This window comes from Sorex fumeus, unplaced genomic scaffold (genome assembly GCF_029834395.1).
Source record: "Sorex fumeus unplaced genomic scaffold, SorFum_2.1 ptg000064l, whole genome shotgun sequence".
NCBI lineage: Eukaryota > Metazoa > Chordata > Mammalia > Eulipotyphla > Soricidae > Sorex > Sorex fumeus.
The window spans coordinates 6,068,164-6,081,818 of record NW_026606121.1 but is presented as its reverse complement, the minus strand read 5'-3'; the positions used below and the strand labels follow the sequence as shown (position 1 = coordinate 6,081,818).

Sequence of the window (13,655 nt, the reverse complement as noted above, 5' to 3'; positions counted from 1 at the left end):
CTCGAGGCCCCGCCCCACACCTCTCCAGCATTACGCCCGTCCCAGCGCTCGGCCCCGCCCCTCTCCAGCGTTACGCCCCGCCCTCTCCAGCGCCCGGCCCCGGAAGCGCCCTGGGCGTCTCCTGGCGCTGTCCAGCAGGCGGCGCTAGCACGGCCCGGGGCGCAGGAGCCGGGCGGTGCCCCAGCTCCAGGCCCGGGGGGTACCCCCCGAGACCCTCGAGTCCCCCGAGGCCGAGGAGCGCGGCGGCGGCGCGGGGCCGGGCGGCCCGCCGGGACTCTGGCGGCGCCCCGGGGACCGCAGGCTGCGCCCGCCGCTCCCAGGCGCGCGTCACCGGGACCGCCGCGCCGGCTCCGGGGCGGGTTTCCAAAACAGCCGCTCCCAGGGGCCCTGCGGGACCGGGCAGCCTCAGCCCCCGGGACTCAGCGGAGGGGCTGGACAAAGGAGTGTGGCAGCGGGGAGGGGGTCGGGGATCCGGACTCACCTCTAACCAGCACGACCCCCAGGAGCGGCTACTGGGGGCCGAGCACAGGAAGGTCCAAGTCCATTTCCTGGGGGTGCTGTTGTGCCCCCCACTCAGTGTCAGGTGCCTCCCGGGATCCCGCCCCTTTCTCAGCCTCCCACCTCCTGCTGCAGGTGGACAGGCTCTCAACCCCTGATGTCCTTCCACAGCTGTCCCCCTCCCCCCAGCTATGAGCTTCAGCCAGGGGCCATCACTCCACCCCTCCCCGGTGCTGGGCTGCAGGACAGCTGTTCGGCCCTACTGCTCAGGGCACCCACCTGGGGCAGCCACGGACCCACAGGGATGGAGGGGACGGGCGGGGGACGGCACTGGAGACTGGGGCAAGGTGAGGAGGCAGCAGGTCCCCCCCCCCACTCCAGCCTCAGAAGGAGGGGGCAGAGCCTGAAGGACACCGGAGGAGGCCAGCGGAGCCTCGGAGGGCACTCCACGGGGACCCTGCACTGGCATCCAGACCTCATCAGCCACAGCCAGGGCAGCAGGCAGAGGGGCCGCGCCCACACGTCCCCGAAGCGCCCCTGCTGGGCTGGGCCAGGGCCACATAGCCAGGGGAAAGACCCTCAATACCCTCAGAACTCGAAAGCCTGTGTCCAAAGTCAACTTGCAGGCGCGACAGTGCTGTAGGCAGGTGCTGGTCTTGCGTGTGGTCGACTCCAGTTTGACCCCCAGCATCTCTTATGGCCCCCCCCCCCCCCCCCCCCCCGCCCCCAGCCTGCCTAGAGTGAATCCTGACTACCACCCATGGCCCAGAAGACAAAACATGAAAACTCTTGCAGCTGGATTGCGGATGGCACAGCAGTGAATGTGTCCACCTGGGCTGGAGCCCCACACCGTGGGCATGGACCCTCGAGCCCCTGGTATCCCCAGGTGTGGCCACGAGGGTGCTCAGAAGGCTGGAGCTGCCAGGCCCCCAGACCTGCACAGGGGCCACACATGGGGGGACTATCAACGGCCCTGCTAACGTGCCACGGGTCTGAGCCCTCATAGGCATTAGTGGACAATTTTGTGGCTGCCTAGACTGGCCAGGGTGCCCAAGGCAGCAGCCCGGAGAGCCGGGGCCCGGGAGGGCTCAGCGGGTGCTGACCAGAGTGGGAGCGGCAGCCAGGGTGGGGTGGCTGAGGGCTTGGGGCCTTCTGCCACCCTGCTGCCCACCGCCTCTGGCAAAGGCCCAACCAGCTCAGGCAGCTTCTAGGAGAAAGGGCAGCACCAGGCAGCGCGCAGTCAGGGCTAGGGGCGACTCCTGCCCATCCCCCGCAGACTCCAGGTGCTGTTTACGCAGCAGAACCTGATTCCCCACAGAACTGCATCCCCGCAGGAGCCTGTGCCACAAAGCTGTGGCCCCAAGGCCCCTGGGGCCAGTGGCAGCTGAGGGCAGAGGCCCAGCAGGCAGGCCAGAATGAAGTGCCGGTGGGTGGGCTGGGGCTCAGACCCCCTTGGCGGCCACTGGGCCCTATCGCCTGTGAGTGGGTGGGGTTTGGGGTACTCTTGGCCTTTCTCCATCTCAGTCACTGCAGCTCTCCAGCCCCGCACTGCCCTGCACCAGACAGCTGGCCTGAAGCCTGAAGCTTCTGGGGGTCCCGCCAGGCTGCAGGAGAACAATTGGGGCCTGGGAGCCAGGGAGCCGCCCAGGGCGGCCAGGAAATGGGCGGCGGCTGAGGGCTCTGGCAGGCGCTCAGGCTGGGGGGTCTGTCTGTCCAGTCGGGCTGGGCCCCACATCCGGCTGCCTGTCCCCCATCCGGGGCTGTCCTGCAGACAGAACCTCGCTCCCTTTCTCCTCAGTGGATTTCTCGGCCCATTCTTGCTTCAGCTTTGCAACAGGGCACCTGAGCTGAGCCCTAGGGACTGTATCGGCCTCTGCCCCAGCATTGGGTCCCCCAGGGAGCCCTTCCCCAGCTCGGGTCCAGCTGCCCAGGCTTTGGCCCCTGTGGAGGTGGGGACTGGCTGCAGCCTCCGGCCGGCTTTGTCCAGCTTTATTAGGAAATAATGGGCCTTGCGCAGAGAGATAGGATGGCATTATGAAGACGCTGACCCCAGTTATATTTCCGCCATGCAGGGGTCCCCAAGCATCACGGGGAAGTGATGTGCCCACAGCAGGCGTGCCACCCCCCTCCCGCAGAGAGACAAAGATGGGGTCCCTGGGGTCTGTGGAGGCTAGTTAATACCCCATCTCCAAGAGAGGCACAAAAGGGGCAGCAAGTGGGGCCAGGGAGACTGCACAGCGGGGAGGCATCTGCCCGGGTTTGGCCCCTGGCACCCATAAGGTCCCCCGAGCCCCGCCGTGTCCTGAGTGACCCGAGTGCAGAGCCAGGAGTCAGCCCTGAGCACCGCTGGTTGTGTGGCCCTCAAACAAGCAAACCAACCACCCCCCAGAGGCAGAGCTGCCCTCACTGTGCCCTCTGCTCAGGCAGGGACCTTATCCAGAGCTAAGTCAGTGCCTGTGATCACTCCTCCCCATCACCCCGTCTGACACCTCCTTAAGGTTTGGTTTTGCCTTTCTGGGGCTCCTTAATGCCTTTACCCCACGGGAGGTCTGGCCCCAGGGTTCCTTGCTTAGCTGCCTGCCAGGGGTGCATCCCCCTTCACATGGGACCTCCCCGCTCTCTGCCCCGATGGTGTCTGGGTCCAACCGCAGGTGACTGGCCAGAGGTCAGGGCTGGTGGGGTTGGCTAAGGACGGGCTCTGGCTGGCTTCAAGCCACCTTCCCACCAGTTCACCCACCAACCCCTGGTCCTGCAGTGGCCACAGCTGGGACTGCACCGTTCTGGTCCTCAGGGTGCACTGGTGGCTGCCGGAGAAGGAAGGAGGGGCGGACCCCTAGAGCTCCTGGCCCGGTTCTTCCCGGCGTGGCCCAGGAAGCCCAGGACTAATTAGCCGCCTTCCGGATCACCTACATTTGGCCACAGCTGCCTGGGAGGGGGCTGGGCACAGTCTTGGCAGGGCCAGACCTGGATACTGGCTCCAGCTGGGCCCCAAGCCAGACCCAGGCCTCCTGCCTGCCGGCTCAGGAGGCCCCTCCAGGCTGGCCTGGGGGTGCCGGGTCCTTCAAAGCCTGAAATGCAGCTCTGCTGCTGTGCGCGGATTTGAATAATTCAGGGGCTCCCTGGTCAGAGGGCCCAGGCGCCTGCAGGGGGTGGAGGGAGCATCCCCAGAAATCACACAAGCACTGCTCCCCGCAGAGGGCCTAAGGCAGGGCGCAGACTTGCCTCAGAGGCACCCCGGGGAGCCCAGTTGGAGCCCGCAAGCTGGACCCAGTGACCCCAGGCCAGGCCACCCAGAGCGAGAACCTGCCCCTTCCCCTTCCTGCCCTGCTCCTTTGCCCCCCCACACCCTGCCTGTAAACGCATAAACGAGGGCAAATTCCGCAGAAGGCCCTGCCGCCTTGCTGGGGCCAGGGTGGCACTGCCAGGATGGCACTGCGGGTGCTGTCACAGGCCGGGACGGGCCTCACCAGGGGGGCCACCTCAGGGGGAGACCCCCACCTGACGCTACAGCCCAGTCTGCTCCTGCCCTCCCCTGCGCTGCAGCCCTTGGCTCCCTCCCCCCACCCCCACACTGCAGCCATGGGCTCCTGCCCCTCCCACACACTGCAGCCCTCCTGCCCAGCCCCTGGTCCTCTCCTGGTCCACGAGACCAGGACTCAGAGCACTCCCAAGCATGTGCTCCCCAGGCCCCCCCCGGTGTCCTTCTGGTCCTTGGGGCTGGTGGGCAGGGGGAGCTGTGAGTGCTGGGAAAGTGCAGGGGAGGGGCGGTGTGCCTGGGAGATGTCCTGCGGGGAGGGGGGGAACCCCAGGGTGGAACGCAGTGGCCTATGATTAGGAAGCAGCGCTGCCCAGAGTGGGGGGGCCACTGGACCTGGGCTTGGGAGGCCTGTTGGCCCAGAGGGACGAGGAGTCAGCGCGGTAGGACAGAGGCCAAGGGGGGTCTCTGGCCGCCCGCTGCTGACCCTCCCCTGAGAGGCTGCTGACCCTCCCCTGAGAGACCGGCGACGGGAGGACCAGGGGCTGGAGGGGCTGGAGGGGCGGGGAAGCGAGGAGGGGTGCGATTCCCGGCCAGGGGTCACAGCACGGGGCTTGTCAGATGAGATAAGGGCCGCCGTGAATACCGAGCCTGTCCCTCCGGAGCTGGCCCTCCTGCCCTCGAGGAACATTCTGGAGGTTTCTGGGGGCCTGTCCAGCTCACCCCGGGCGCACCGCCGGCCCCGAGCGCGGCAGCAGCACGTGCGGGCAGGGTCGCGGCGCGGCGCGGCCCGGGCTCCGGCCGCGGCCCCTTTAAGCGGCGCGCGCGCGGGGCGGGGCGGGCGCGCGCGGGCGGCGGGCGCGCGCGCGCCTTGCGCGGTGACGCGGCCGCGGGGTTTCCCGAGCTGCGGGCAGGGGCCGCCGCGCCCATCCCGATGGCTGGAGGCGTCTGAGGGGCGGACTGAGGCGGCGGCGCAGCGCACGGCCGGGAGACAGCGGCCGCGCGGGCCCGAGCGACTCGCCGCACGCCCGACGCCGGGCCGGCCGGGACGCGGCGCCAGGTGAGGGCGCGGGCCGCGGCGGGCGGGCGGGCGCGGGCCGGGGCGGGCGGGCCGGCGGGCGGGCGAGCGGGCGAGCGGGCGGGGCGCGGGCCCGCCGCGGTCCCGGTTCCGGCCCGGCCCGCTCCGATGAATGGCCGCGCGGCCGGCCGCCCCAAGATGGCGCGCGCGAAGCCTTTGTCCCGCGCCCCCCGCGCCCCCCGCCGCGCGGGCACGCGCCGCCCCCGCCCCGCTGCCCCGACCCCCGCCGGCCCCCGCCCAGCCCGGGCCGCCGACCCCGGACCCCGAACCCCGCCCGGGCCCGCCGACCCCCGCCCCCCGACGCCGACCCAGACCCCCGCCCCGCCCGGGCCTGTCGATCCCCGACCCCGATCCGCGCCCGGGCCTGCCGACCCCCGCCCCGCCGGGCCCGCCGACCCCCGACCCCCGCCCGAGCCCGCGGACCCCCACCCCCACTGGAGCCCCGACCCCCGCCCGGGCTCGCCGATCCCGACCCCCGCCCGGGCCCGCCGACCCCCGGCGTGGACCCGACCCCGACTCCCCGCCTGGGCCGGCCGACCCCCGCCCCGCTCGGCCCGCGCGCCCGCCGGTAACGTTTCCTGCCGGGGCGGGAGCCGCGGGGCCGCCCTGCTGCCACCGTCTGCGGACGTGCAGCCCCCTTGGACACATAGGCCCCGGGGACGTGCGGCCCCCGCATGGACACGCAGGCCCCGCGGACGTCGGGCCCGTGGACGTGCGGCCCCCGTGGACGTGTAGCCCCCACTGGACGTGTAGCCCCCCCCCCTCCCCGGACGTGCGGCCCCGGCCCTCCCGACTCAGCAGGGGCAAGACGCCCGCGCCCTCGCTGCCTGCCCGCTGTCTCCTGGGCTGACCCTCCCGGCGGACCCTCCCGGGGCCGAGTCGGCGCTCAGGCTTTTCTCTGCCGTGTTGTTCCGTTCCGGAGACGGAGCCGTACAGTGAGCTAGCCCAGATTCTGTTTGGTTTTTGATTCTGGGCCACACCCGGCAGTGCTCGGGGCCCTGCCTGGAATCGCGCCCCCAGATGCGGGTGGGCAGCTAGTGGGCAGCGAGGTGGTGGGATGGCGCCAGGCAGAGCGGGCACCCGCTCCATTCGAGCCCCCTCTCCGATGATCCCAACCTGGGCAGCCCCAGGTTGCCCGAGGAGGTGCCCCGGCCCGTGGATATTTGTTTTGGTCCCGGCCTCTGGGTCCCTGGGCAGTCCTGAGAAATGGACAGATTTTATGAGAAATTTGATTTCTCAAAGCTCTGTTTGTCAGCTTGACTTTCCTGCAAAGTAGGCTTATCGCAAGGGTTATTTCTGCAAATGGCATCGGGAAAGGGGCTCCGATCCCCTCTCAAGCTACTACTGTTAATTGACTTTCAGCTGATAACTGAGTGGATTCGCGTTCTATTTCAGATGTGCGGTAGCAGTGTTTATTAGAGATGCTTCATTGGATTGTTTTTTCTCTGCCCAAAGATTTGGCTCACGCTGGTCTCTGAATTGGATTAAATTCTTAACTGCCTACAGACTGGCTTTTAGCATTAGTGGGTTGGTAATAGATAGTTATATTAGCTGGGCTTGGCCATATGGCCTATTGTATTATTTTGAAACCCCTAGTTAGCATAAGTCTAGCAACGTATTGAGCATAGCGTTTTAGAATTTGGGGGGGCAACCACACCCAGTGGTGTCCAGGGGTCACTCCTGGATTGGGGATTGGCGCTCAGTGGGCTGGACATGCAAGGCCAGTGCCTTACCTGCTATATTATCTCTCTGGCCCCATGTTTTACAGAGTTTCTTTTTCCCTTTTTTTTTGGCCACACCCGGTGGTGCTCAGGCCTTACTTCTGACTCTGTGCTCAGGGATCAAACCTGTATTGTCACTTGCAAGGCAAGTGCCCTCCCTGCTTTGGTCTCTGTCCCTTGTTTTGAATTTTTTTTAACCCTCTTTTGTTGCAAGTTCTGATTTCATGCTTCCATCATTGATGCAGTAGTCGAAGACCTGATGAACCAGGGAGTTCAGTTTGATCAGAGAACATAGGCTGGGGGAGGAGGTAATCTTCATTTTTGGCAGTGAGATTAGAGGAACGGTTGACAAAATGTAATGTATAACATTGAAAAAACACAGCTCAATTTTATGTGGAGGGTTATTTTTTGTTGAAAAAATTTGATTTATTTATTTTGGTTTTGGGGTCACACCTGGCAGTGCTTGGTTTACTCATGGCTCTACATTCAGGAATTTACCTCTGGCTGTGCGCAGGGAACCGTATAGGGTGCTGTGGATCGAACCCAGGTCAGCTGTGGGCACTGTGCTATTGCTCCGGCCCAATGTACATTTTTGGGCCACACCTGGAATTGCTCTGGGGGGTTCTGTGGTGCTGGGAGGTGTCCCACATGCAAAGCTTGGGCCGCAGCCCGTCAGACGCCTCTGACCCTCGAATGTCCAGTAATCATGTACTTAGAGCAGGCTGAGTGTACAGCGGCCAGCTGGAGTTCGATCCCTGCCACCCCAGAACCCCACCTGAGTGCAGAGCGAGAACTGCCGGTTGTGGCCCCCAGACCAAACCCAAATTGTTAACTTGTATGCATATGCCGAGAGACAAGGGAGAGAATACTGGAGAGCAAGTGTCAGCCCACAGGGCGCGCTGAGAGGACTCGGTGTTCCTCCCTCGGAAGCTCGGAGTCCAGGCCTGAGTTTCTCCTTAAGCAGTGTAGGGTCTGGAGAGTGGGCCCAGGGGACAAGGATGCGTTTAAGCCCCGTGGCTCCTGGTGGCAGGGCGTGCTGTAGTTTGTTCAGTAATTGCTGTCTTCCCACAGTGGAGAAGCAAATTTATGAAGTGGGGGGAGGGGTGGCGGGTTGGGGGCCCGGCCTGGCGGTGCTCGGGTTACTCCTGGAGTTGCTGGGGATCGAACCCAGTCAGCCACGACCTGGTCGGCCTCTGTGCTGTCCTGTCCCTCCGGCCCTTGTGTTTGCTCGGCCCACCACGCCTTGCCGTCCGTGGGGTCCTCCTGGCTCTTGCCTGTAAGCGGGCCCTGGGCTTACTGGACTCGCCTTGGCCGGAGACGAGTCTCAGTCTGCCAGAACTGGAGGCGGAGAGCATGCGGTTATCTGTACCTTTATGTGTCTCCGGCCTCAGCCCTGTGGCGATTTTAAACCATTCCCACAGAGGATTGCAGAGTCTTTTGGTTACCTGTCCTACCAGTCAATGTAGCTTTGAAAAATTTAGATACTTGATAATTGGACAAAAAAGCTTTCAGAAACAATATTTGTAACTTCAGGTTCCTGAAATCCAGGCAGGGTGAGGAGAGAACTCCTTATTTCTGGGGGCTGAGGGGGCCTGGGCTGCCAACCGCATCTCGGGAGGCTCTACCCAGGGCCCCCCTTGATGATGCCCGCTCCCTTGCTCCCTAGGGAATGTTCCAGGGCACACGGGTCTTTCTTCCCAAGGGCTCCAGCAGAACAGGGGATGGAGACAGACCCCTGTCACTTCCTCCCTCTTGTTGCTCCCGTGCTGTTACTTGTGGGGGGGCAGGGCCGTTCCGCTTTTGGGGGGGAGTGGGGATTGGGGGCAGCTGTGCTACACCTGGCAGTTCTGGGGATCACGTGGTGCCAGGGATTGAACACAGCGCTCCCCCTTACACAAAGCCTATAGTCCCATCTTTTGAACCCTCTCTGGTCCTTACTTTCCCCTTGGAATGTTCTCTTAACAGTACCTGATACTATGTAGGTTTTGAAAACTGTTAAGAATCATTTCTTAGGGATTTTACTTCTCTCCTCTTGCGTGCTGAGTCTTGGGAAGGGCTGGCTGTGTTCAGGGCTTTCTCCTGGCTCTGCACTTGTGGGACCATGGCGGAGCTGAGGATTGAGTCTGGGTCAGCCCCGTGATGCTGAATTTCTAGAGTTCTCCATTCTTAGGGATGTCCCTTGGTTAGAGACCATAATAATGACAGATTTTTTCATTATTCTTCTATCTGGAAGTTAGTTTATGGGGCTTAATATTGGGCCTCACCTGGTGGTATGCGGGATGCTCCTGGTACTATTCTGGGGACCTGCGGTCTTTGGGGTTGCGTGAGGTCCGCTGCTCCTGAAGCCTCCTGTGGCCCACAATGCGAGTGTGTGGAAGGAATGGGGCTCGGGACGCACCAACGTCAGGGCCCAGTCTGGGACGGAGACGGGCGGGGGAGGGTGCACACACAGTGGCCAGTGCCAGCAGCACGGCACAGCCGGGGAAAGAGCGCAGTGGTTTCTGTGCTGAAAGGTTGGCTACAGCACTGAGGTCCGACTCGCATATGACTCACTGGTTTTCCCTCACACAAGCCCTTTAATTCTAAAAGATCGTGTCCACCTGTGATGCCATCCCATCTTCGTGATAGGGGGAGGACAGGTGAGTATGTCAGGAGAGGAGACGGCATGGAGGGAGGGTGAGTCCGAGAAGGACACATACAGGATGATCCGGGGACCAGAGAGACAGCGCATGGCCATAGGCAATATGAAAATGGTGACAAGACCTTGGCCTGGGATCACAAAGCTGAGATGACCAGCAAGGGGGGACTGAAGGAATGGACTGGGTGTGACACTGGGATGGTGGTGTGCGCTATTGGCCACTTGGTGGTGGTGAGGGGCAATAACTATCTTGACAACAGCACTATTGGGACCACAATGTTAACACTATTTAAAGGTGGTACCTTGTGAACCCGAGAGATAGGGCCGCGACTGAGGTGCTTGCCTTGCATGTGGTACAACCGGGTTCAATCCCTGGCATCCCCTGTGGTTCTCTGGTCCCTCCTGGAAGGATCTGATCCTTGAGCTCAGAGCCAGGAGGAAGCCCTGGGCATTGCTGCCAGGTGTTGCCCAAAACCTAAGTAAACACGGTACCTTATCTACTAGAATAAAAGAAAAAAAATTTTTTTTTAGGCAGTAAAATATTACGGGGGAAAAAGCTACAAAATCAAGAGAACTACTCCCCCCCCCCCCCCCCACATACCCTCACCACAAAACACATGCAGAGAGGGGAACCCAGAGCCATAGGCCATAGTACAGGAGGCAGGGAGCATGCCTTCCCCGTGGCCAGCCTAGGGGCCACCCCCAGTATTGTGTCGCCTATGGTTCCCCTGCGCCCTGTCACGAGCGATCTGTGAGCACCGCCAGAGTGTGCCCAAAAGAAGTAGAGGAAATGGGTGCTGAGTGAGAACTCCCTCACCTGGATAGCGGGGCTAAGATTGACCTCATCAGAGGGACCCTCACTGGCCTTGCTCTAGAGGGAGGAGAGGAAGGGATGGAAATGGTGAGGAGACCGTCCGCGAGAACAGAGAGCAGGAAAAGACCTGGGTCTCCGTGCTCCATACCCTAGTCAGTGTAGGCTGCGACACAGACTTTGAAGTTTATTGGGGGGTGCTCGGCCAGTGGTGCTCAGGGGCATCTGGTCCTGTGATTGAGAGACCCCTGGCTGTGTTGGGAAACCATCCATGGCACCTGGGATTCAAACCAGCCACATGCTAGGCCAGTGCCTTGACCTCTTCTTGTGGCCCCTTGTACTGAGCAGTGCCTCCTGGTCTGTAGTCGAGGGGGCTGCACCAAGGATGCCCCAATCCTTGTTGAGGGGGGGGGCCTAAGATCCCTTCTGGATGCTCTGGCTGCCCTTGGGCCCAGGAGTAGGGCTGGACATGCATGTGCGCGCGCGCGCACACACACATACGTCCATTTTGCTTTATTTTGTTTTGGGGCCACGCCCTGCAATGCTCAGGGGTTACTCCGGGATCATGGATTATCTCTGGTGTTCTGGGGACCATCTGTGGTGCAGGGAATTGAACCCTGGTTGGCCACTTGCAAGGCAAATTCCCTCTCTTCTACTTTCACTCTGGCCCTGTTACTTCATTTTATTTTTGCCTCACCTGGAGAGACTGAGGCAGAAGTCTTACCTCTGCTCAGGTATTGCTCCTGGTGGTGGCAAGGATCAGACCAGGGTAGACTGGACACAAGTAAGTACCTGAGCCCTGCACTGTCTTCTCTGGCCCTGTGATGGCCCCAGGGTTAGACCACAAGTCCCTCAAACATCTCCAGGAGTCGCCCCTGAGCTCTGCTGGGGCTAGCCTGCCCCAAGACTGTGTGTGTGTGTGGGGGGGGGTGACTTCAGGGCTATGAGCAGAGTCTGGGGGCCTTTCAGGGCATCACTAAGTGGGGAGTGGATTCCTGGCGTGTGGTCACTCGGTCTTCCAAGCAGCCCTGTGGACTTAGAGCTGATGCACCTTTACAGGCACATCCGGTGTTTCTGGCTTTCGTTCTGGACATTGCATTGAAGGGACAGAAGCTGTGGTGGGTGCAACTACAGGTAGATGAGCCAGCATGCATCCGTGTGAGGGCAGCGAACAGGGCTGGGAACCACCCTCACTGCCACGTGCTCGGGTTAAGACAAGAGTTCCTGGGTGAAGTGGTAAAGATCTGTTAGATTCAAGGCCTTTCCCCTGTAATCTGGGGAAATGACAGTGTCCCAGGACACAAGAACATCCGAGGGAGGCAGCAGAGAACAGCGGCAGGAGGTCCTGGGGGTTTCTGTATGGAGTTACTTTCTGAAGGCTAAGCCATTCTTCAGAGAGGACAAACGGGAGCTGGAGCCATAGGACAGCGGGGAGGGTGCTGGACTTGCCCACTTGCCCAGGTTCAGTTCCTGGCATCACATGGTCCCCTGATCTCTGTCAGGTGTGAATGCTGAGTGAAGAACCGGGAGCTGGGAGTAAGCCTTGAACACCAGGCGTGGCCCCAAACCCACCATCCCACCTGCCCAGCCATCTTAAGGGGAAAAAAAAAAGAACTAAGTAAGCTAATTTGAGGGGCTGGAGAGGTAGCACAGCGGGTAGGGCATTTGTCTTGCTTGCGGCCGACCCAAGTTCGATTCCCAGCATCCCATATGGTCCCCTGAGCACCACCAGGAGTAACCCCTGTGCATCGCCAGGTATGACCCAAAAAGTAAAAAAAAAAAAAAAAAAAAAAAGTAAGCTAATTTGAACAGCAAGGTTATATGAGAAGTGAACTCAAAATTCTTTTTGATATCCTAAGTGCCTTGTTCTTCAAACCTGAAAAAATAATGATTTTCTAACAAGTTATTCACTTATTTATTTTGATATTTGGGTCCCAACTGATTGTGTCCAGAATTTACTAGCTTTACATTCAGGGATCACTCCTGGCAGGACTTGAAGGACCATATGGGGTGCTGGGAATCAAACCCTAGTTTGCAAGACAAACGCCCTACCTGCAGTACTATCACTCTAACCCCTGCTCATTAATTTTTAGAGTGGGCTATACCGATCTACTCTGTGGTTCTCTGATTCAGTGCTCAGAGCACATTTGGTAGTGTTCGGGGGATTGTGCAGTGCTAGGCAGTGAACCCAGACCTAGTTCGCAGCTCCTCGAGATGGCTCCAGCCTTGTGATGGCTACTGGGTGGGGGTTAGATGTTTTCTCAGGCATGAACACAGTGAACCAGAATCTAAAAGGGAAACCACTGACGGCATTGGTGACTGTGATAACATTGGCACTTTCAGGTGGAAATGGGAGTTTCCTTTTGAAGAGGTGACTCTGGGGGCTGGAGAGATAGTACAGTGGGTGGAGAGTTTGCCTTGCACAAGGCAGACCCAGGTTTTATCCCTGGCACCCAACATGGTTCCACAAAAAACAAACAACAGGAAAACACAAAGAGAAACGTAATTCCACTACCACATCTCTTTTATTCCTTTTTGATTTTGGACCACTCCTGAAGGCCCTCTATTCCTCCTGACTGCAGGGATCTCTCCTGGCAGTGCTTGGGAAGCCCTATGGGTTGCTAGGGATTGAGCCTGGGTTGACAACGTGAGTGACTGCTTGGACTGCCCGCATTACTCTCTCCCCAATCCCATTTGTTTTGGGCCACTCCTGGTACTGCTCAGTGCTTATTCCTGACTCTGCTTAGAGATCACTTCTGGCAGTGTTGGGGGGGGAACCCATGGACCACGTGCACTGCTGGGTTCTGAACTGGATCAAACACCTGCCTTCCTCACTGGACTGTCTCTCCAGCCCTATGGCCAACTCTTCAAGCTTAACGCCTTGACCAGATTCCTCATGACTTGCATCACAGTTATCTCCTTTCATAGAATAGTTGAGGGCTCAGTGCGATCATATCTCACAGATCGGATTAACTGTGTTGTGTGCTTAGCCTGAGTGGGAGCATAGGAGTTTGCTGCATCACCTGCATGCTTAGCCTGATGTAGGCACAGATGTTAGCTTCCATCACCTGCATGCTTAACCTGAGTGGAAGCGCAGGTGTTAGCTGCCTGTTAGCAGCCGTCACCTGCATGCTTAGCCTGAGTGGGAGCACAGGTGTTAGCCATCACCTGCGTGCTTAGCCTGATATAGGCACACAGGTATTAGCCACCTGTTTGCTATCTCCTGCATGCTTCACCTGAGTGGGAGCGCAGGTGTAAGCCATCACCTGCGCGCTTAACCAGAGTGGGACTGTAGATGTTAACCGCTGTCACCTGCGTGCTTAGCTGATGTAGGCATACAGGTGTTAGCCGCTGTCACCTGTGTTCTTCGCCTGAGTCGGGGTGCAGGTGTTAGCTGCTGTCACCTGTGTGCTTAGCCTGATGTAGACACAGGT

At 60.6% G+C, this 13,655-nt stretch overlaps 1 protein-coding gene across 3 annotated transcripts in view; it reads left to right on the top strand.

Annotated features, from left to right (window-relative positions):
* Nucleotides 1–4,862: 4,862 nt before the first annotated feature.
* GNB1 (G protein subunit beta 1) overlaps nt 4,863–13,655 on the top strand; it is a 50,250-nt gene continuing 41,457 nt past the window's right edge. For 2 of the 3 annotated variants that reach the window (XM_056128451.1, XM_056128450.1), the window contains exon 1: nt 4,864–5,033. The gene's annotated coding sequence lies outside the window, so the exon portion shown is untranslated. Of the gene's footprint in view, nt 5,034–13,655 lie in introns of all 3 variants that reach the window. The other variant, XM_056128452.1, reaches the window with a different exon arrangement.